We start from the raw sequence: 23,155 nt of genomic DNA, 5'->3' as shown, positions 1-23,155 counted from the left end.
AAAAATAGAAAACAATCAAAATATGCTTGATGCAGTGAGTGAGGTGAATGGTTAAACTGGGGTACATTTTTACTATGCAATACTAAAGGCATACCTTGGAGATTTGGCAGGTTTGGTCACAGACACCATAATAGAGTATCACAGTAAAGAGACTTGTAATCTCGGCTGGTGGAGGGTCTTGCCTTCAATTTGTAAAAAACACAACATGTGAAACACCATAAAGTGAAGCACAATAAAATGAGGCCTGCCTGTCCTCAACGGTGAAAAGAAACTATTCAGAAACACAACATTTTGGATGTGTCTCAAGGGCATTAGGCTCAATGAAAAAAAGAACAATCTTAAAAGGTTAATATTGTATAATTCCATTTATATAACACTCTAAATGCCAAAATTATAGAGATAGAGAACAGATAAGCAGTTGTTAGGGGTTGTAGATGGTGGTCAGGGTGCAGGATGGTGGGGAGGGTGGAAGCCAGGTATAACTATCGAGAAATAAAACAGGAGAGATCTTCGTGGTGACAGAATGGTTTTTGCAACTTGGTCACAATGATGGTTACAGAAATTTACACATGCGATAAAATGGTGCTGAACTCTGCCCACAATGAACCAGGGCCGTTTTCCTGGTTTTGATGTTGTACAAGGTGTGACCACTGGGAAGTACTGGGTGAAGGCCTATACTGCCTTTGCAATTTCTTGTGAATCCATAATTATTTAAAAATTAAAAATTAAAAAATTGGTAAAGAAAAAACTATACTGATACAAATGTCATCATAAATTATTAAAGTCCTGTTTTAAAAGTATAAATAATTTAAATGTGTATAGATGGGTAAATCGATAAGACATTTAACATATGTCAAAGGTGATCATTTTTGTCAGCTGGTGGTTTTTAAATAAATTTTGTTGGGTTAGCTATAGTTAAAAAAGAGAAAGTTAGGTCCTTGCTTTTCACTATACTGCAGAATGAATTCCAGATGGATGAAACAATGAAAAGTTAAAAAATGAGACCATTAAAAATTCAAGAAAATGCTAGTGAATATATACTGGATCATAGGATAGTAAGACACCTTCTAACCAGGAATCAAAGACCAGAGCCATATGAATAAAAATGGATAGTTTGCACTATATAAGTTTTTTTAACACTTTAGTTAATGACTATCAAAAAATTAAAAATCAAAACAAAAAATTAAGAAAAATTTTTAACATAGACAATGGAGTTAAAAATTTTAATATATAAACATTTTTCTAACACCTAAAAACCTTAAGTAGAAATAATAGAGGGGAAAATAGAAAATTCATAAAATGAGAAATTCAAATATCAAATAGGAAATAAAATGATTAATTTCATGAATAATAAAAGAATCGCAAAAACAAAATTGTATTTTAATACAATTATTCACCTGTCAAAATGGCAAAAGAAAATATTTTTTCTAAACATAATATTCATTCTTACTCAGAAATTAGGAAAACATATTTGCATGCAGTGTAATATGTTTTAAAATCTGTGTACTCTCTGACTGAGCAATTCTGCATTTAGGAATTTAGCTTTGTAATATCGGTAAAAAAGCAAAAAACCAATAACAATAATAACAGTTCATTCATATAGTACTTATTATGTACCAGAGATTTTCTAAGCACTATGCATGTAATAACTCATATGCTCTTCTCACAACAGTCCCAAGGTAGGTTTGCAGATAAGAAAACTGTGGTTCACAGAGGCTGCGTCGTTTACTGAGGGCCACACAGCAATGATCAGCAAAGCCAGGATCTGAACACAGCCATCAAGCTGTGTGGAAAATCAGCATCCATGAAAATGCTGCGGTCCAGTTAGCACTGGCAAACTTTTCTGTCAAGGGCAGATAGTGGCTGTTTCAGACCTTGGGAGCTTCGGTCTCCGTCAGAGCACTCCAGTCCTCTGTGGGTGCAACAGCAGCCGTAGACAGTAGGTGAGCATGTGAGTGTGGCTGTGCTTCAATGACACTGAAAACAGGCAGTTGGGATGGCGTCACCCTGCAGGGTGACAGTCTGCTGACCTCTGCTGTAGAGTAACTACATTACAATTGTGATATGAACTGTTAATGATACAGTAAGTGAAAAGAGTGGGTTAGAACTTGAAAAATATATGTAAACGTGTATTAAAGTTCAAATCCAAGTGACTTTGGAACTCAGTAGAGGTGTGCAACAGGTACCGCTGTTTGGCTACTTCAAAGTTGTTGTGAAACTCCTTCTTTGCTGTCTTGACTCTAGAAGTTGGGAAAGCAGGTATCTATCATCTCATTTTGAAGCATAGAGTGGCTACATGACCTAGTCTGGCCTGCAGGAGTTAAGCAGAAGTCTATGAAGGATGGTTTCTGAGAAAGCTTTTATGTTATTGATGAGAAGGTACCTACAAGCCTGGGGATCATATCCAACTTGCTGACAACAGTGGACACAAAAAAGAGCCAGCGTCCCTGGTGCATCCCTGAGCCAATGCCCCAAAGCTCCCCCCACCAGTTTCCTGTAGGTGAGGGAAAATAAACTCCCGATATGATTAACCCATTATTAGTTAGGGACATCCAAAAGCATTTCTTAATGCATACAAAAGGGAAAGGAAATACTACGTTCCCAATTTTGCCTTGGATAAGTATTGACTTCTCAGAACTTTAGTTTTCTAATTGAAAACTGAATGATTAGAATGGCACTCATATCTTCGGTGATGGGACTTTATAGGTCATATTTTTCACTTATTTTCTTTGCATATCTTACTTTTTTGTCAAACATTTCCAAAGTTACCAGTGATACCTTTTAATAATTATATATAAAACATATAACTATATGTACATAATAATTATATAATTATGTGTATATTGTATGTTTATATTATATATAATACATAAAATATATACACATTTGAACACAGCAGTCGAGCTCTGGAGCTTGCTCACATCCTGGCTTTCCCGATCATTGCTGGTGACCCTGAGTAAATGATTTTGCCTCTATGAACCTCAGTTTTCTTATCTGCAAAACCTACCTTGGGACTGTTGTGAAAAGATTATATGAGTTAATACATACATGTATATACATATAATTATTAAAAAGTAGTGGGCAAAGTAGTTATTATATGGAAAATAATACAATTAATAAATAGTAATACACAAATAGACTGTTTCACATATTCACAACTATAAACCTACTTTTGCCCTACACTGTGTGTGTGTGTGTGTATTGTGAAAGAATTTTTGAACTATCAAAAATGAGATGCCATGCCATCCATGGCTGGTATGACTTAGTGGGTTGAGCACCAGCCTGGGAACTGAAAGGCCGCAGGTTCAATTTCCTGTCAAGGCACATGCCTGGGTTGCAGACAAGCCCCGGGTTTGGAGCTCATGAGAGCCAATCGATCAACGTTTGTCTCTCGCACTTTGGTGTTTCTCTCCCTTCCTTTCTCCCTCCCTTCCCCTCTCTCTAAAAAATAAAGAAATAAGTAAAATAATTTAAAAAGTTTTTTAAAGAAATGGAATGCCAAACCGGTTTACAAATCACAAAATAGGCATAATTATAGAAATGCAGCATCTTAAACACCAAAGAAAATTCCTGGCAGGATCTATCACACACTGTCTGTGTTCAACACAGTGAATAAATTAGTGGGCAAAAGAGAAGTACACAAAAATGAATGAGAAATTTAGACAGTGTCCCATTAACCAGAGCCTACATAAGTGGGAGGATTGGAAGGAGGTTCTAACACTTGAATAAAGGCAGGAACATGCCATTTTTCTGGACGTAAAGACTCAACATTGTAAAGGTGCCAATTATTCCCTTAGCATAATGCAATTCCAATAAAAACACAACATGGTTTATTTCTTACTAACATATCAGATTAGTGGTTGCCAGGGGTTAGAGATGGTGGGGAGTGGGGCTGGCTGTGGCGATAAAGGACTAGCATGAAGGAACCTCCAACACGGTAGAGTTAAGTATCTTGAATGTGATGGTAGGTACCTGAAGCTACGCATGGGGTGAAAGAGCATACGGACGCACAGGCAAATAAGTATGTATATAATGGTGAACTTTAGATAAGCTTTTTGATGGTGCCAGTGTTAGTTTAATGTCATAATATACTGATGCAAGATGTTAACACTGGGGGAGGCAGGGTGAACGATTCGCAGGGTCTCTCTACATACCTCTTCACAACAAGCTCAAAGGAAAAAGGACTCATGGACATGGACCACAGAGTGGAGATTGTGGGGGAGGGGTACGTTAAATGGTAATGGAAAGAACACAATTAAAAAGAAAAACAAATAAAAATAATGTGTTTTTGAAACCTAAAAATAGAAGGAAATAGGGGCACATGGAACTTTGTCGTATAGCCAAAGTCCTTTCAGGATTCTGAAGCCAGGAAAGACACTTACCATATGTCTAGAACTTATTTTGAAAAAAGAAGAAAGTTGTAGCAAAGCATTTTTTAGAAGGGCCTCTATCACTACTTGAAACCAAGTCAGGAAGCAAGTTAAGACAAAAGCATCACTTATCGGTCAGTGGTACATGCTTGGCTTACCTGGAACTGAGGGCTAGGAGAGTCTCAGAACTATTTACCACCTGATAGAATTGGCCCCAATCAATTAACATCTAAAAGCTTCCTGGATTATTTCCAGGACTAGACTGAGGTTGTTTTGCTTTTTTAAAAAATTATTGTCTTCATAATGAAAGGCATAATGAAAGGATATATATATACAGCATTATACAAGCAATCCAAGTACCAAGCACAACCGGAAGTGGGGATTAGAAAGAATCAACAGGGTCATTTATTAAGGTAAAAGCCCTTGAGACAGTTATGTATTCACCCCATATACATTTTATCTTTATTGTTTTTAAGTATTCTGTTGTTCTCTTGATTCTGTGGAGTTTATTACAAGGTTTGCTTTCCTTTCATCATCAGTGCTTTTTCCTGTTGTTCCCTTCTGTGCTCCAATGCAAGTTAGAACAAGCTGTCCTCTTTTGACTATGAATTTTAAGTAGATGTAGAGCTGAATATTTGCCTCAGGATACGTTTCCCAAACTCTTTACCTCCTCCGTTCCATCTCTTTTCAAAGTGTTTTCAATTGATCTATCCTATTGTGTGAGCACTTGGGTGTGTGTGTTTTTCCTTTGCAACTATTACACTGAAGCTAAAGCTTGAATAAGGTTCAGGGGGCAGAATACATTGAGTTCCTTGCTTGTCTTAGGTGAAAATTTAAAAGTAGAAGAACACATGGTTCTCCTCTAACATCTATAGCCTTCCTGGTTTAATCTGTAATGCCAAAACAGGAAATTTAAAATCTCGCCTTTTATCCACCTAGGTCTAGCTCTTCGTGCCTTCTTAGGTGTCCTCCAGCTCGTTTGGTCAGTTAACTGACAATCGGACACGTCCGCACTACCGCTCCTAGAACATTCTCCATGGCCCTCCTGGGCACAACATCTCTCCTCCTTTTTTTGTCGTCTAATTTCCAAAGTGATTCAACTGATCTGAATTTCAGATGGTGGGTACAGATGGGGTCAGCTGCCAAGGAACCTATTTTATTTATTTATATTTTACATATTTTATTTATTTATTTTTAGAGAGAGGGGAAGGGAAGGAGAAAGAGTGGGATAGAAACATCAATGTGTGGTTGCTTCTCATGTTTCCCCTACTGGGGACCTGGCCTGCAACCCAGATATGTGCCCTGACTGGGAATCGACCGAGGAACCTATTTTAAAAGTTTTCAGAGGCATCCTGGGTATAAAGACCTATCTGAATTTATAGCAAAAAAATTTACTATGCCTAAAAGGTGCCAGATGACAATAAAACAGTCTGTTTAGCCACAGGTGAGATATTGCATGATTAATGGGTTCTCTGGACTCTTTTTGGCAGCGTAGACATCATCTTGTCAGTGTGTTGGGACAATAATATCTAATGATAATTCTCAGCATTTGTCAACTGCAGAGACCTTCACTAAGTTTATTGTCAAGACCACCCTGTCAGTGGGGTTTGATTCATTATTTCCATTGTACACGTGGAGAAATTGAGGCAACATTTTAGAGAGAAAAAGATAAATCAGAGTGAGAATTCACCCAGGAGACAGTCTCTATATTTCTTTCCTCCGAGTTTGTTACAAAAATATTATTTACACACTATGTGAAATGATTACAGCACTGAGACAACCAATTCAATCAGGAAACAGCACCTTTATTATAGCTCTATTCAGTTTTTATTGTCCAGAGGTAGCTCAGAGGTAGCAATGGAAAAGGTGAAAAGGCACAAGTTTCATTTCCAATCTCTAGAGCTACCACTTGAGAATCCTTGTTTATCCTGTCTTGGGTGTGAGTGCTTTCTCCTCACCGACTTGGGCTTTTTCTTGGGAATTCCCACTTCTCTGCTTCAAAATCTGGGAGCTGACATGAGTACACCATATTTCTTAAATGAATTGCTTAATACCTAAAAGCTTATTGTTAAATAAAATATATACACAGTAATCAACATCAGAGCAGAATTAAATGATATAGAGACTAAAAACACAATTCAAAGGATCAATAAATCCAGGAGTTGGTTCTTTGAAAAGATAAACGAAATTGACAAGTCTTTAACCAGACTCTTCAAGAAAAGAAGAGAGAGGATCCAAATAAATAAAATCAGAAATGAAAGAGAAGAAATTACAATCAATATCTCAGAAGTACAAAGCATTGTAAGAAATTAACATGAAAAACCAGATGCCAATTGGACAACCTGGGCAAAATGGACAAATTTCTAGAAATATACAAGCTTCCAAAACTGAATCAAGAAGAAGCAGAAAGCCTGAATAAACTGACAACTAGTGAAATTGAAGCAGTAATAATAATAAAAAAAAAAACTCCTTGCACACAAAAGCCCTGGGTTGGACAGCTTCACAGGAGAATTTTACCAAACCTTTAAAGAACAACTAACTCTTATCTTTTTCAAACTATTCCAAAAAATTCAAAAGGAGGAAAGACTTCCAAACTCTATTTATGAGACCAGTATTACCCTAATTCCAAAACCATGTAAAGACACAACAAAGAAAGAAAACTATGTGCCAGTATCTCCTACGAACATAGATGCTAAAATTCTCAACAAAATATTGGCAACCTGGATCCAGCAATACATCAAAAAGCTCATATACTGTGATCAAGTGAGATTCATTTCAGGGAGACAAGGCTTGTACAATATTCACAAATCAATAAATGTAATACACCTCATAAATCAAATGAAAAACGAAGATCACATGATCATATCAACAGACGCTGAAAAAACACTTCATATAGTACAACACCCATTTATAATAAAAATACTCAGCAAAGTGGGAATAGAGGGAGCATACCTTAATATAATAAAGGCCATCCATGAGAAACTGACAGCTAACATCATAATCAATAAAAAATAAATAAAGCTTTCTTTTTAAGATCAGGAACAAGCCAAGGGTGCCTACTTTTGCCATTTCTATTCAATATAGTACTGGAAGTCCTAGACACAGTGATCATACAAGAAAAATAAATAAGAGGCATCTAAATTGGAAAGGAGGAAGTAAGACTGTCACTGTTTGCAGCTGACATGATAGTGTACATAGAGAAGGCTATAGTCTACACCAAAAAACCAGTTGACCTAATAAGTGAATTTGGCAAAATAGCAGGTTACAAAGTCAATATTCAGAAATCAAAGGCATTTTATATACCAACAATGAAATATCAGAAACAGAAACTAGGAAAAAATTCCATTTACCACAGCAACAAGAAAAATAAAGTACCTAGAAATGAACTTAACCAAGGAGGTAAAAGATTTGTACTCAGAAAACTACACAACACTGAAGAAAGAAACTGAGGAAGATACAGATAAATAGAAGCATATACCATGTTCACAGATTGGAATAATTAATATCATTAAAATGTCCATACTACCCAAAGAATTCTAAGGATCAAAACAATCCCTATTAAAATACTAATGGCATATTTCACAGAATCTAGTACAAATATTTGAAAAATGCATATGGAACAAAAAATAACTCTGAATAGCCACAGCAATTTTGAGAAAGAAGAACAAAGTAGTAGAGATCACACTACCAGATATCAAACTATACTATAAGGCACTATAATCAAAACAGTCTGGTACTGGCATAAGAATAGACACATGGATCGATGGAACAGAATAGAGAGCCCAGGAATAAACCCATGTCTCTATGGTCAATTAGTATTTAACAAAGGAGGCAGGAGCAAAAATGGAGTGAAAACAGCCTCTTCAATAAACGGTGTTAGGAGATCTAAACAGCTAAAATGCAAAAAAATAAAAAGAAAAAGAAAGAAACCAGACCACCAACTTATACCATACACCAGAATAAATTCATGATGGATAAAAGACTTAAAAATGTAAGTTCTGACACCATAAAAGTCCAAGAGGAAATCACAGACAGTAATATTTCAGATATTCCATGCAGCAATATTTTCCTAATAATCTCCTAGAGCAAGGGAGATAAAGGAAAAAAGTAAATGAGTGGGACTACATCAAAGTAGCTTCTTCACTGGTAAAGAAACCATCATCAAAATGAAAAGGGAACTGATTGTATGGGAGAGCATATTTCCCAATGTCATAGTAGACAAGGGTTTAATCTCCAAAATAGATAAAGAACTCATATGACTCAACACCAGGGAGATAAAAAATCCTATTAAAATATGGGCAAAGGACCTGAACAGACACTTCTCCAAGGAGGACATATGGAGGGCCAATAGACATATGAAAGGATGCTTAACATCACTAGCCATCAGAGAGATGCAAATTAAAACCTCAGTAAGATATCACCTCACACCTGTCAGAATGGCTATCATTAACAAATAAACAAATAACAAGTGCTGATAAGGATGTGCCGGAAAGGGGACCATAGTGCACTGTTGGTGGGAATGCAGACTGGTGTGGCCACTGTGGACAACGATATGGAATTTCTTCAAAAAACTAAAAATGGAATTGCCTTTTGACCCAGCAATTCCACTGCTGGAATTATACCCTAAGAACCCTGAAACTCCAACCCAAAAGAACCTATGTACCTCAATGTTCGTATCAGCATTATTTACAACACCCAAGTGCTGGAAGCAGCCTAAGTGCCCATCAGTAAATGAGTGGATCAAAAAACTGTACATTTACTAAGCAGCAGAAGGAAACTCCTACCTTTCCCAGGAGCATGGATGGAACTGCTAACTGAAATCAGCCAGGCAGTAAGAGACAAATACTACATCATCTCACCTGTAACTGGAACCTAATGAACAAAAACAAATGAGCAAAATAGAACCGCAGGCATGGAAACATGGAACAGTCTGACAGAGACCAGAGGGCAGGGAAGAGGGGGATAATAGCAGAAAGAAGAGGAAAGGACTAGTCAAAGAACATGTATGAGTGACCCATGGGTGTGGACAACAGTTGGGGACTGACTGTGGAGGGCAGTGGGTGGAGGAGGACAAACAGGGAAAAACTGGGACAACTGTAATAGAGCAACAATAAAATATATTTAAAAACTATAATATATATATATGCAATCTCATTAAAATAATGAAGATGAGAAGGTAGAGTTGAAGGCTAGGACTGAGAGATGGCCATTACCATGGTGATAACAGCATGGGCAGAGCAAACTGTGGCCCTTCAACATTTACTTAGACCCGTGGTTCTTAAACTTTAGGTGCATCAGAATTACCTAGAGGGCTTGCTAACACACAGGATATTGGCCCCACCTCCAGATTTTCTAACTGAGGAGGTCTGGAGTGGAACCTTATCATTTGCATTTCTAACAATTTTCCAGGTCTAGCCTGAGGGCCACATCTGTGTTGTCACCTGTTTTTGTAAGGCCTGAAGCTAGTAATTGTTCCCGCAGAAGAACCTTTGCAATTGATTGCATGACAGGAAACACTGTGAGTCCCAATTAAGTAGAATGCTGTCCTAACATAAAGAATTACATTCTTCTCATTAGTAGGTCTGTATTAAAGAAAATTATACTACTATAGTTTGAATTTCATCAATATGACTGTGGAATTTTGATTTCCACCCTTGCGATATAAGTATCCACGAAATATCCTCAATATTGCCTCTCGGCTCAGAAAGCTTAAAATATTTACTCTCCTGCTCTTCACAGAAAACACTTGCAGACCCTGGGCTAGCATGTGCTGCTGATCTGGGAATGACTGTGAGGACCAAGGCTTTGCACTCTTTTTGTGGCACTGATGGTCTCAGCCGATTATACAGTGTCGATATACACACTCCTCAAGGTTTCTCATTTCACTCTAGGAGGGGAATCTGTGGAGTTGAACAGAATGCAGGTAATGCCTTAGCATGTGTTTAGAAGTGTAGAGAAAAAGGATTTTAAAATATGGGGGTTAATCCTTAGCACAAGTTTAAGAGAGGTGACATTTTTTTTGGATGTCATGCCACCTCTCTCTGTAAGCTTCCATCTTCCTGCCATCCGAGATGCTCAGCATCCTGGGGGTTCTCTGACCGTTCAGTGTCCTGAGTTCTGCTCTCCATGCAGATACTCCACAACACACCCACAGCTCTACAAGCACCCTCCAAGCTAGGTGGTGGGTAAGTAATCTGAAGAGGAAGTCCTCGGAATTTAAAGTCTGTGATTACTTCAGATTTTTGTGGTGTGCATACTTGCTTCCTTTGGCATTTAATATTGAATTGTATGTTGCAATATTTGGAAATTATTGCACTAAGAAATTAGCCTTTGTTAAAAATCTTGGTTTTTTTTTTATCACCATCCTTGATACCAAAAATTGACGGTGGTGAAGTTTTCCACTGTAGCATGTCTTGAAGGGGTACCATCTGACTTTGGCTTATTGATGAAAACTGGCATTTTCCCCAAGGACAGCTTTGGCATCTTGACTCTTCCAACCAATGGATGAGTCAGCTCAGGTCTTTTCCCTTCTTCTTCCTTTGGCTTGGACTGTAGGAAAACCATGAGGAAAGCACAGCAATTTAATTACAGGATAAAGATTGCTCTTGCCATCATATTTAGTATGTCCCATGGCAAAAAATCACTCACGATTTTGCCTTTTTCCTTTTTATATTTGCACCACAATTTGGAAACTCTTGGCTATTTCAAGAGTTGGAACAGAAACCAGTCTAGAGCCATGGTAAAAAGTTCTAGAGTCAGCAGCCCTAACCTGAGTTCTCACTTTGCTGTTAACACAGTGCGAGCTCCAGCCCCGTGTATGACCTCTCCTCGCCACATCTCATCACAGGCGCAATGCCGTGAGACTCAGCAGCTGCTCAGAGGTGATCCTTAGGATTAAAATAGTTTATGTACAGAGTGCACAGGACAGTACCTGGCACATGGCTTGGTGAAGACTCTATAAATTGAAGCTTTGGTATAATTTAATATAAAGTACTCCATTAACCAGAATTTAATCATTTATGTATCCATGCTTCCACTAAACCCCTCCTTCCATCCATCCCTCCACTTAATAAATATTTCTGAAGACTTATTATAGGCCAAGCAAGCACTCACTTGGATTGGAGGATACAGTTTGAATGAGCCAAATGAAGGTCCAGCCTGCTCCGAGCTACATTTTTGTGAATTATGAGCTCCTAAAGAGAGAGATCTGTCCCTGTATTTTTATCTAGAGCCAAGTGCAGCACTTAACCAGAAAAAAATGCTTTAAAAGTATTTATTAAAGAATGACTGGCTGTGTAATGGACACTTCTGAAAAATTAGAAGTTAGCTGTGCGTACTTTTCCTCTCAGCTGTTGTTGGGACAGAGCCACTGCTTGCAGCAGCATCTCTGGGACACTGTGACAGAGATCAGAGCTGCCATCTTGGGGTTCTCGAGTGTCCTTGCTCTGGTTTCTGTGCCCAGAACTCCCTCCCAGTGAGCACAGGAGGAAAGCGAAGGCCCCTGGAGAGCTGGCGGTCCTTCAGACTATGGTCTTCTTATTAACTGCAGTATGTAAGTCAGTACTGAAGTCCAAGTGGCAACCAAACATAGACTGTTTTCCTACACAAAGAAATGTTCCCTTCACTGCCACACTACACTGCACAAACCAGTCAGCTGTTAGTGAGTTCTGGAGAAGGAAATATAACATTATGCTACTATACACACTGAGAAGCAGAGAAGCCTGCAGATTATGGAGCAAGTAATTAAAAGAACTGTGGGGGGGGGCGCTCCGGCCACAGGACCCCCTGGCCACCATGGATGAGAATAAATCTACCAAAACAGAATCTGCTTAGGGAGGAAAGGTGGCCAATCTCTCAAAGGAAAAGGGCCAAGAGCCTTTTCCTCAATGGGCATTTATTGGGTTTATTTTGCACTGGAATACAAGTAAAGCTCATTAATCATTATTAGGCAGTAATGATCAAACAATAGATAACATACAAAGAACTCTGAGGGCTTATTCTGAGTCAGGGTCTGTTAGCTAAAGGCTACAAAACTTTGGGAAACAAACTCATTTCCTGCTCTGACCTTTATCATTTAATTGAGAGCATTCTTAACAAAGCAGTTTTCACAGGATTTCATATATTCTTTCTTAGGCCGATCACCCAGGGAACCCACCCTTTCCAGTACAGGGCTACATCACCCTCTGTCATTGTTTCAGGCTTAAGTCAGGCAGGGGAAGTAAGGCAGCCAAGAGATTAGGAGACTTCTCTCAGATAGAATGAGGACTCAGGTTATGTCAAAGCCAAGGGGTGAGGGCCCATCATCCCCTTTTGCTATAGCCCCCCCAAGTCCTTCCCTGGGGCCTCCCCATGACTGTGCCTGTCTTAAGTCATTCCCCCCTTGGGGAATCATACCTGTCATTGACTAACCAATCAAGCATTGGTTATGAAAAAAGGATCAGAAGCGGTGCTCCTGCCAGGGAGATAAGCTTTGTCCTCAGTGGCTTATGGTCTGAAGGTGGCTCACTCAGCCTTAGCCGCAGGGGGGGCGGGGGGGGCAGTTTACAGCTTCTCAAACTAGGCAGGGCAGTTCCCAACAAAGAACAATCATGAAAATGTTCCTGCTGATTCACTTCAAGCAGCTACTCAGTTTTACTTTATTATTTTTGGCTAATATTCATGATTATTGTTTAATTTATATTTAATATGCATGTGCAGTTTTATGTAATCCTTTCATAACTGAGAAGCTGTTAGAGGTCCAGGTGCTCTGAAATACTTCTGTATCGAATTGCCCAACTTTTAGAGCAGTCCTGTTATGCAATTAACCCAGATTTTTAACACAGACTTACACATTCTGTATTGCATGTAGTATATAACTATAAATCTATCTGATTTCCACTTTCAGCTTCAAGTCAAAAACATGTTGCCATCCCTGTATGAGTCCAACTGATACTACTGGGTCCATAGTTCCTGCTATGAAAATCCATTCGTCAACACATGGAAGTTGAGTGTTGGGGCTATTACACAAAAAATTACACAGCTTTGTCCTTGACCTCCAGGCACTTTCAATTTTGTTTGGAAGATAATACAGAGAGCATAAAATGATAATTAGGCAACAATAAAGGCAATAAATAGGGAGTGTCAAGTGATAAAATAAAAACAGTTGCTGTGGAAACCAAGTCACCCCTGTATAAATGAATAAATAAGTAAGCTGTAGAAAGCCATAGGAGACAGTAGCCTCCATGGTCATACTTTGCTGCGAAAGCCCTGTCCACTTAATCTTGTCTGTTTTGTGTAAGTTTGCTGGTTATACTACATCTCTGGTTATTCAAGGTGTGATTTGGAAGCGGCTGCTTTGGCAGTGCCTGGGAGCTTGTTAGAAATGCAGCATCTCAAGCACCGTGCGCAACTGACGGAATCGGAATCTGCATTTCCACACGACCCCAGTGATTTCCAGAACATCAAGGGCTGAGAAGCACAGGTCTGGAAACTGGTAAGTAGCTTTTTTTGGTTGCTGCTTTCCTGAAAGAAATTTAGAGTCGTACTTGCTCATACCATTCCCACCTGATAGAAAAGAAAGGAATTAAAGGAAACCAATAAGCGCTTATGTACCTTTGTATGCTAAACACTTGGTAGTTTCTTCTGGTTACACTCTAAGTACTGTATACATAAGTACCCGGTGATGGTTTGGGGTATTCATTAATTCTGGTGACCATTATGGACTATGATGTACAAAAGCCAAATAGATTCTCAATACTCAGAGATATTTCTTCATCAAGTAGCAACCCAAGTCACTCCAAGAAGTAGGGTAAGTTTGTTTGAAACTCCTAAGGGCAAAGAGCAATGCCTGAGGAAGGAGAAACTTCTCACATGAGACAGTGCTGTAGCGAATACAATTTTGTTGTTGGTTTCCTCCTGTGCTGAAGACTGTGTCCAACAGCCTAGTTCACATGTCAACTTGCGTGTCTAACAGGCTTCTTATAATAAACACCTAAAAGAGAATTCTTAATTTTCTCTCACAAACCTGTTTTTCCTTTCATTTTCCTCTTCCTGATAAATGCCACTATCATCCATCCAGTTTATGAGGTAAGACCCCACAGTGGAATTATCTTCTGCAGAAAGGGCCCCTTGTGGTACAGGCTTCCCCGGCTGGATGAGTGTTGTAGAGACCTATCTGTATCAGTGTACCAGCTGGCATTGCTGTGAGAGGCTGTGTTTGGCTTCACTGAATTCTTTTTGAAGACTCTTTCAGTGCTTTTCCCGTTCCATGATGGGTGATTTATAAGCACACCTGCCCACACTGAGCTGAGTGTTCAGAAGTTTTTGACCAAAAACAGCATGACCCCTGTGCCCCACCCTCCCTATTGACCAAATCTCACCCTGAGAGACTTTTTTTTATTTCCCAGGATGATTAAAGTCCTCAAAGGGAAACATTTTGCTGACGTGGAAGAGGCGAAACAAAAAATGGCAGAAGCACTAAAAGGCATCAAAATAAGTTCAAAAACTGTTTGGATCAGTGGAAAAAAACTCTCAATGGGTGTATTGCATCAAATGGAGAGTACTTTTTGAAGGTGGCTGAAGTTTATACATATAAGAATACATAATTTTTAATAAATAATTCCAGACCTTGGGGGGCTCCCTGTCATATAAGCCAAAAAGAAGTCGTCTGAGCTCTTCGGTCTTCCTACCTACCACACTCCATCCAGGAGCATCTCCTGCCAATCCCACCCTCAAACGTGATCTCGACTCTGTACTGTTCATCTCCCCATGGGCCCCAGCGGTTGTTTTGCTGGGTGGTGGGACTAGGCTGGTTACCTAACTGATCTTCCTGCTTTGCTCTTGCTCTTGTCCGTGTAATCTCCACACAGCAGGCCTTGATGATTTGCAGTTTATCTTCAAAAAAACTAAACCAACACACCCTGTCGGATCATCTGGGTGCTGTAGCCCCTTATGTTACCCAGTCACCGCTCTCCTCCAGCCAAACTGACCTTTGATCATGTTTCATTGTGCTTGTCTCCCTTCTACCTCAGGATCTTTGCATTGGCTTCCTCTACTTGGAACAGTCCATCTAAGTCTTCCCAGGGCTTCCTGCTGGTTTCAGAGCTGAGTAACTGTCCTGCCTTAGAGAGGCTGTCCCCAAAGTCCAGCTGCTCAGCAACCCCAGCCCTGTGCATTTATTTCATAGTCCTAATGACAATCCCCAGTTCTATTTTTTTTTTTTTTTTTTTTTTTTTGCTGGCTTGAGCCTGCCTTTCCAAACAACACTGGAAGCCTGCTGAGGGCAGAAATCTCATCTCTCTGGTCCATCTCTATTTCCCCAGCACCCAAATATGTGAGTGAATGAAAGTGTAGTTCCAGATTTGTGTGACTGATTTTTTGTCCTTTTTCAGAGTACAACTGAAGAATCTCTCTATTTAATGACCCAACTTTGAGAAGAATCTTATTATGCAATTAACACTGATTATGAACACAGATATACACATTCTGTCTCTGTACCAGATATGGATGTAACCAGGTACCAGATATGTTCTGAAAATAGGAGGCAGGTGCCTTTCGCCAGCCGATCACCTGAAGGAAGAAGCACATGCCCAGCATGGAGCTCCATCTGCAATGCAGTCAAAGGCGTGCTTCTGGCATCCACTCCACGCAGCACAGTGGCACTTGTGTGTAAACAAGCCTCTTTGAGTGGACCCCTAAGGGTGTAATAAAGGTGAGAGAGCCCTCCAAATCCCTACACCCCAATTAAAAGTGCAGGTGAATGAGTAGTCCGGACAGGAAGTTTAAGTGAATCTCTTCATCCTGATTTAAACACAAAAGAAATAAGGCTTCTGGCTTTCTTAAGTGGTTTCTTAAGATGGTCAGGTCCTTTAGCTCTAAGAAAATTGGTTATATATATACAGCTACCTATTTCCATGTCCAACAAAATACTGAAAAGACTGGTTCACATTTGGCAAATGTGGTGGGCAGAAGAATGCCCTGCCCCAGGATGTTCATATCCTAATCCTTCCAGAATCCGTGGTTGTTACCCTACAGAGTAGATGAGGGTCAATTAAGGACATTGAGATGGGAGATTAACCTAAGTTATCTTAATAGGCTCGGGTTGGCTCCCCTAAAAGGGCTGGAGAAGGAGAGAAGATCATAAAAGCAGAGTGCGGGAGTCAGAGAGAGGTTGGGGAATGCTGTGGTGCTGACTTTAAAGATGGAAGGAAGTGTCCTGATGGGCATGGCTCAGTGGGTCGGACATTTCCCCACAAAGCGAAAGGTCTCAGGTTTGATTCCCAGGCAGGGCAGATGCCCGGGTTTTGGGTTCAGTCCCTGGTCAGGGTGAGTACGAGAGGCAAACGGTTGATATTTTTCTCTCATATTGATGTTCCTCTTCTCTTTTTCCCTTCCTTCCCCTCTCTCTAAAAATAAATAAATACAATCTTTCAAAAACAAAAGAGAGGGAAGGAAGCTTTGAGCCAAGGAGAGTGGCATCTTCTAGAGGCCAGGAGAGGCAAGGCAACAGATTATTGTCTGGGCCTCCAGAAAAAAACAGACTTGCCGCTTTAGGACTCCCGGTCTCCAGAACCGTAGGGTAAAAAAATTGTGTTACTGTAAACCATTACATTTATGGCAGTTTGTTTCAGAAGCAATGGGAAACTAATACCGTGAGAGTGGGTGGTTAAAATATATCCTTTCTTAGTTTTATTTTTCATTTATAAAGTAACGTTTGTGTTCTAAAGTCATCTGCATGGTCCTAGCAGGGATCATAAACGTCATAGCACTTTAATTCAAAACAGAGCTGCCTCGTGCCCTCACTTAGAATCTGCTTGCTCTCTATTCCACACACAATTCTCACACCTTTGTTACCTAGCTGTCCCGCCTGCAGTAGATTTACACAACAAATAACGAACTATTGGAGCAAAAATAGTGACAGTTGCAATCTGTGGTAATGAATGCCTTGAGTGGGAAAGGGAAGGGAGAAAACCCGTAGAAAGGTCACAAGAGGCCGACCGACCTGAAGGCTCCTGGAGGTGTCAGTCACGTCACAACGTGGGACTCTTCTTTGAGTCATGACCCTGAAGGTGGAGACACATCATCATACGTGATGTAGAGAAGTGTGCTCCATATTTAAGAGAGATCTCCATCAAAATTAATTGAAATAAAACTGATTTGATGCTTCAGGGTAGGCGGTTATCTGCAACGATTTATTCTCTAGTGCAGGGGTGTCAAACGCATTTTCACTGGGGGCCACATCAGCCTCTCGGCTGCCTCCAAAGGGCCAAATGTAACTTTGGGACTGTGTAAATGTAACTACTCCTCATCTAGGGGCAAGGTGCTCCACACCGCTGCCGGGTGGAGACAAGGCGGAGGGCTGGATTCGGCCCGCGGGCCCTGTTTGCCGCCTGTGCTCTTGTGATATCGAGTAGTGTGATATCTGTGAGTGTTTACTTCTCTCATAAAGATCAACTTCTGACATGCATTCTAGAAGATAATAAAGGACTCCTCTGTGGGACCGGATTCCTATATCTCTTCTGGAAAAATGGTGTGAAGTGATGGATGGACTTTTGATTGAAGTTAGAAAAGGCTGTTTCTGTCTTCTTAACGTCCCTCGAGAACAGCTGTCTTGGAAGAGGAATTCTCAGACAGCTTCAGAGCTAAACGCTCACAGTACAGTTAGAGAGTCACAGCTGACATTTAAACGCTTTTCGTTTTTCGTTTTTAACCACCCTGTAAGCGTTAACTAATTAAGCCCCATCAGGCACTGATGGAAAAGCATTACCGCCAATATTCCACAGATGAAGATAGTTCATGCAGTACTTCGGAAAGTTTGCCTAATGATGTAAAGGAGGAAATGTGTCTCCCACTATATGTACTGCAATATTTTATTTAAATGTTTTTATTCCGCATTTACGGTTGACATCTCATATTATATCAGTTTCAAGTGCACGGCATAGTGATTAGACATTTATATAACTTATAAAGTGATTCCCCACCTGTTCCTGTGATGTTTCAAAGCAGCGGTTCTCAAGAGGGACCTGGTGTTATTTAAAGGAGCCCACGTTGCCATACACATAACGAAAACCACCGAGTGGACACTCGTGGTTGCCGTGCGTGTGCTATCATTCTGGTTCACATTTGGTACCAGCTTTGCGTCGCACACGTGTGTGTGGTACGCGTCCCCATTCTGCCCTCCTCTCTCCCCAGTCGCTCCCGCTCTAGGCCACGCCCCATCATTTCTCACCGGGTCGAGGGCCGTGCTCTCCTGGTGGGTCTGCTTTCTCCCTGCCTGCTACAACCTTTCTCTTCATAGCAGCTGAACAGATCCTCTAAAAACTGAAATCGCATCAATGCCACTTCCCTCTTTGCATCGTTCCATGACTTCCCATTGCTTTCACATCAAGGCCAGCCCTCTTACCTTGGCTTCAAAGCCCTGTGCTGTCTTGTGTCCGAGAGCCTCTTGAACACTGTCCCTTGCTCATTACGCCCAGCCACACTGGCCTCTTTCTCTCCTTTGAACATCCCAGGCCCATCTTCCCCTCCAGACCTTTGCACTCGCTCTTTCTCTGATCTTCCCATGACAGCTTCTTTCTGTCTCAGCTCAGCTGCTATCTTCTCAAAGAGGCCTCTCGTAACAATCCAGTCTACAGAAACCAGGTAGCTAATATAACTAACATCGTGAACAACAAAATGCGTATTAATTTGAAAATGTTGCTCAGGGCATAATAGGTTTTGGTCTCTTGGACTTTCTTGCCCAGTTAACAGTACTCCATAAAAGTGTTTGACAGTAACATTTGATTCTGATATTTGAAATTGTGGAAAGGATGAATTCTAGTATAAAAGGAAAATAACCATTAAATTGAGGCCACTTTTTAAAAAAGCTACTTGATGCTAGAAATGCCACTGGTATATTCTAAAATAGTTATTAAACTTATATATTTAGAACATTTCTCAAACTAACTGCGTATTGACTTTAGTGATGTAAATACCTAGAACAGAGTTAGGCAGTGATGGCTGGTGGTGCTTTGCTCCTGAAATGTGGGAGAACCTAGTTTTCTAAGCTGCTCAAAGCCACATGAGACTGCACTTACTCCTCCAGACTTAGGGAAGCTTCATGGCAATAACAATCAGGACATACAGAGAAGAGAAAATTATTGTCAGTCTTACTGCAGGCAAGTTAACTGCACTCAAATTGTGAAAGAGAGTGTATCCATCTCTAAAATTTCCACTAGGAGAGTGAATAAGTTTACCTGTTATATCAATAAAACATGGGACTGAAGCCTTATGAGCTGCATAAATATTTGGTGATCTCCGACAAAAAGTTAAAAAGATGTAGTAGAATGTCCAAAAAAGATTTGAAGAGAGCCCGGACATGAAAAAAGATAAACTGTGTGATGGGAAATGATATGTGTGACCACATTGTCTTCTAAGGGACTTAGAAGCCACCCAGGGGTGCTGTCATCCACTGACTGCACCAGTACATCCGGGAGCAGGACCTAGAGAGGACGACTGCTCTGCAAAGCTTCGGGGAGAGTGGGGAGAACTCAGAGGGGGGTCCAGGGAGCACAGGGTGTGGGAATGAGGAGAGGAGGCTGGGCACTACATGGGCAAAGGGTCACTGAGAAAACTCCATGGTAGGAAAAGGGTAAAGAGAGGGCGCCAAAAGAATACTGAAGGTCAGACATGTGTCCTCTGAGATGCAATGTCATTTTGAACACAATGAATAGGTGACCTTTTCTCATGATCCTTCAACCTTCAATAAAGCTAGCTTTGTATGTAGTGTGTATGTGTGTGTGTGTCTGTGTCTGTTCAGGAAGAAGCTGAATTTCATATCTGTTTAGCAAGACAGGTGAAAAAACGCCCACGAGAGTAGAAGCCTTCCCAGAATTCACAAGTCTCTTGGCTGATACTTCCACAGGGAGTTCAGCCCCGTTGGACATAGTTCCTGAGTCTGCAAAGCCACCGTGACATCTGGGCTGGGACTCCTTGGGACCATCAGGGGTTTGTGGTTGGAAAAAGCACTGCAGGACTTGTTTTAGCGCAGTCTAATAATAAAAGGTGTTGGTTGGTGGTGCTTAGCTGAGGCTAGTATTTAACTGAGAAGCCATACTTTGTCTCTTATTGTTGTACACGTCTTTATTTGGAGAACAGATTTTCAATGCTGCCCACCAATACCGAAACAGTTTTTGTTACAGTTTAAAAAAATTCCTACCTGTGCACATGTTCTGGATAATAGAAACATAAAGTTAGTTTCACTGAAGAAAATCCCATGAGGTGTGATAGGATAAGGGTTTCACAAACATTTGAGAAATAACAGTAAATGCTGAATGGAGAGGTGTTAGCCTTTCAAGAAGTTACTGGAATTTTCGGTACTGTTCCAAATTCAAAGTGGCATAAAAGGTAGCTCTAACAGATATGAAGTCATCATATTTTAAATTTAATGCTATTTATTTCACATAGGACACTTTTATAGTTTTGAAAATATAAAATAGTTTTGAAGTAATCTGGTTAAAGATTCTTCCTTGGGGCAGCACCAGAAAATATTGGAACTCAGGTGCATGAGAACTGGGGGAAGGACTTCATTCTGGGTTTTAGTCTGAATTTCTATTTCTTCACAAGAACCAGCTATTGTGGTTCTTTGTGAAGTCAGACTGTTAGCTTGAGGCTTGTAATACCACCAGTTCTCAATGACTGTATTTCATATACATTTCATGTATTTTAAATGTGTCCTTTAAGCACATTGTTATGAAATATTATATTAGAATGTCAATTGCCTGATAAAAGAAAGGAAGTTTTCAGTTTCGTGCCTGGGAAGATGTGACTCAGTGGCTTGGGAAGAAAGCTACCGCATAAACAGATACAGTTACCAGAGAACAGGCTGAATTGTATCTCTTTTCCTCCAGGAAGAAACATTCTACTTCCTATCATATACAATGACAATAATATGAATCAATACAGCTTTCTGAAAAATTGCAGAAATATGAAGTCAGCAAGTTAGTTTTAAAAGGGACCACTGTATGGAGAATGAAGCTCGCATGTTTGTTGGAGTTTGAAATGAGTCATCATTACCTGTCAACACTGAAGTCAGAGAATACTGTTGCTTTATTGAACCTGACAGGGTAGCTTTCTGGAAAGATGTAGTCAGCAAGGTAGCACATACGTGGTGATGGGTAAGCTCCTTTAAGAAGGAAGTAAGTGGAGACAGCAGTCAGACTCCCTGCTGCTCCCTTCAACACTCCCCTCCCGCCCTCCTGTCTTTCCCATCTCCCTAGTTATTTGCATTACCCTAATTACTTGGGCACACACACACATACACACCTGCATTTATTCAGCCTTAGCAGTCTCAAGCCAGAGATTCCTTAAAAGTTCTATTTATGTTAAAACTCTCTGTCTAGTACCGATGGAGCCACAGGTTATAAAACACGATGGCAAAGGGACGTGAAATGCATTCCCAATGACTTGCCACTCTCGAGTGGAGCAGGTCAGTGATTTCTCATGGACAGAATTGCATTTGGCTGGACAGCGCATTGCAATGAGTCACACAAACAGCTTGCTCGGGGTTTGTAAAGGACGGCTCCGAGGGGCTCAGGGCCAGGCTTAACGCTTCTGCAGGCCTTGTCACGCTCACCAGCATTACTCAAGACCCTGCACTTTTTTTCCTTGCAAAGGCTTCAGAGTGGATTTAAAAGGCCCATCACTTATGTGGATAATGAAGCCTCCATGCTTGTTGGAGTTTGACATGAGTCATTATTATGTATCAACATGGAGCATCATGGCATGTTGCTGCTTTTATTAAGCCTGACAGTGCAAAACAAATGAAAAAGTAAGTTATTTGCATCACTGGAGTATGGTCAATCTACTTTGCATATGTGTTTTTTACAAACGATTTCAAATAAATGCTTTTGAACTTCCGATATCAATAAAGATAATTTGTATTTATTGAAATCTTATTATGTATCCGATACTGTGCTTGGCATTTGGTATACGTGGTATTATAAAGGCATTGCATCCTTTCTTTGGGACTGATAGGCTACCTTCACTTTAAAGAGGAGGAGACTGCAGCTCAAGGATGCTGCAGTCAGACTACTTGTGGGTGTCCATGGAGGGGGTGGCTTTGCAATCTGGTCTTTCCATGCATCGTGTTTCCCCCTTGATAAGTGGAGGGGTGCTGATGGGAAACTGTGGCACAGTCAAGATTAGTTCCCCAGTCAGGGAGGGAAGTGGGGGCAGTATTTGTTTTGCTGTAGATTAAGGATTGGTTTAGTAGGAAGTAAAATGTAGAAGGAAATAGCTGCTTCTTCTCCACATGGAAGAATTTTATGAGTTTATTTAATAGTTTTATAAGTGAATTGGGTAGGAGAGTACCCAGCGAGGTCTACAAAATTAAAGGTGGAAGTGGAATGTCAAAGTGACAGGGATAAGCCATGGAAGATCTCATGAGGTTTCATGTGCGGGCAGAGAAATAACGAACAAGCTCTCGCGTGGGCAAGTGAAAGGCGATCTACTTCGGGAGAGGAATATAAGCTTTGCTTATGACACCTCTTGGTGTCAATAGGGAAAAAGGTGCTAGAAATCAATATAAAATAGCATAAAATATATATTTCATGTTTTAAAAAGATGTTTTCTATCCATTATTTTTTTACCTTCATAAGAAAACAGAGCAAAAAATCAACTGTTACTAACCTCATGTAGAGAGAAAATAAAGACCCAGGTTGCTTCAGTGACTTCCCAAGGTTGCTCAGGTAGTGACGTAACCCTCACCCGAAACAGCGCCACAGAGAGCGGCCCACGCCCTCCCTCCCCCATGGGCTCCTCTCCAGGGT

The 23,155-nt window shown here is 40.4% G+C and overlaps 1 long non-coding RNA gene across 1 annotated transcript; it reads left to right on the top strand.

Moving 5' to 3' along the window:
* The first annotated feature begins 10,119 nt into the window (after positions 1 to 10,119).
* LOC119034749 (uncharacterized) lies at positions 10,120 to 22,177 on the top strand. The gene is made up of 5 exons (XR_008391425.1): positions 10,120 to 10,293; positions 13,683 to 13,842; positions 14,756 to 14,920; positions 15,740 to 16,059; positions 21,236 to 22,177. It is a non-coding gene; the product is annotated as an uncharacterized LOC119034749 (long non-coding RNA).
* Positions 22,178 to 23,155: the final 978 nt, after the last annotated feature.

This window comes from Artibeus jamaicensis, unplaced genomic scaffold, assembly GCF_021234435.1.
Source record: "Artibeus jamaicensis isolate MK-2021 breed Jamaican fruit bat unplaced genomic scaffold, CSHL_Jam_final contig_354, whole genome shotgun sequence".
NCBI lineage: Eukaryota > Metazoa > Chordata > Mammalia > Chiroptera > Phyllostomidae > Artibeus > Artibeus jamaicensis.
The sequence above is the reverse complement of the archived record's forward strand: the minus strand, read 5'-3'. Positions and strand labels throughout refer to the sequence as shown.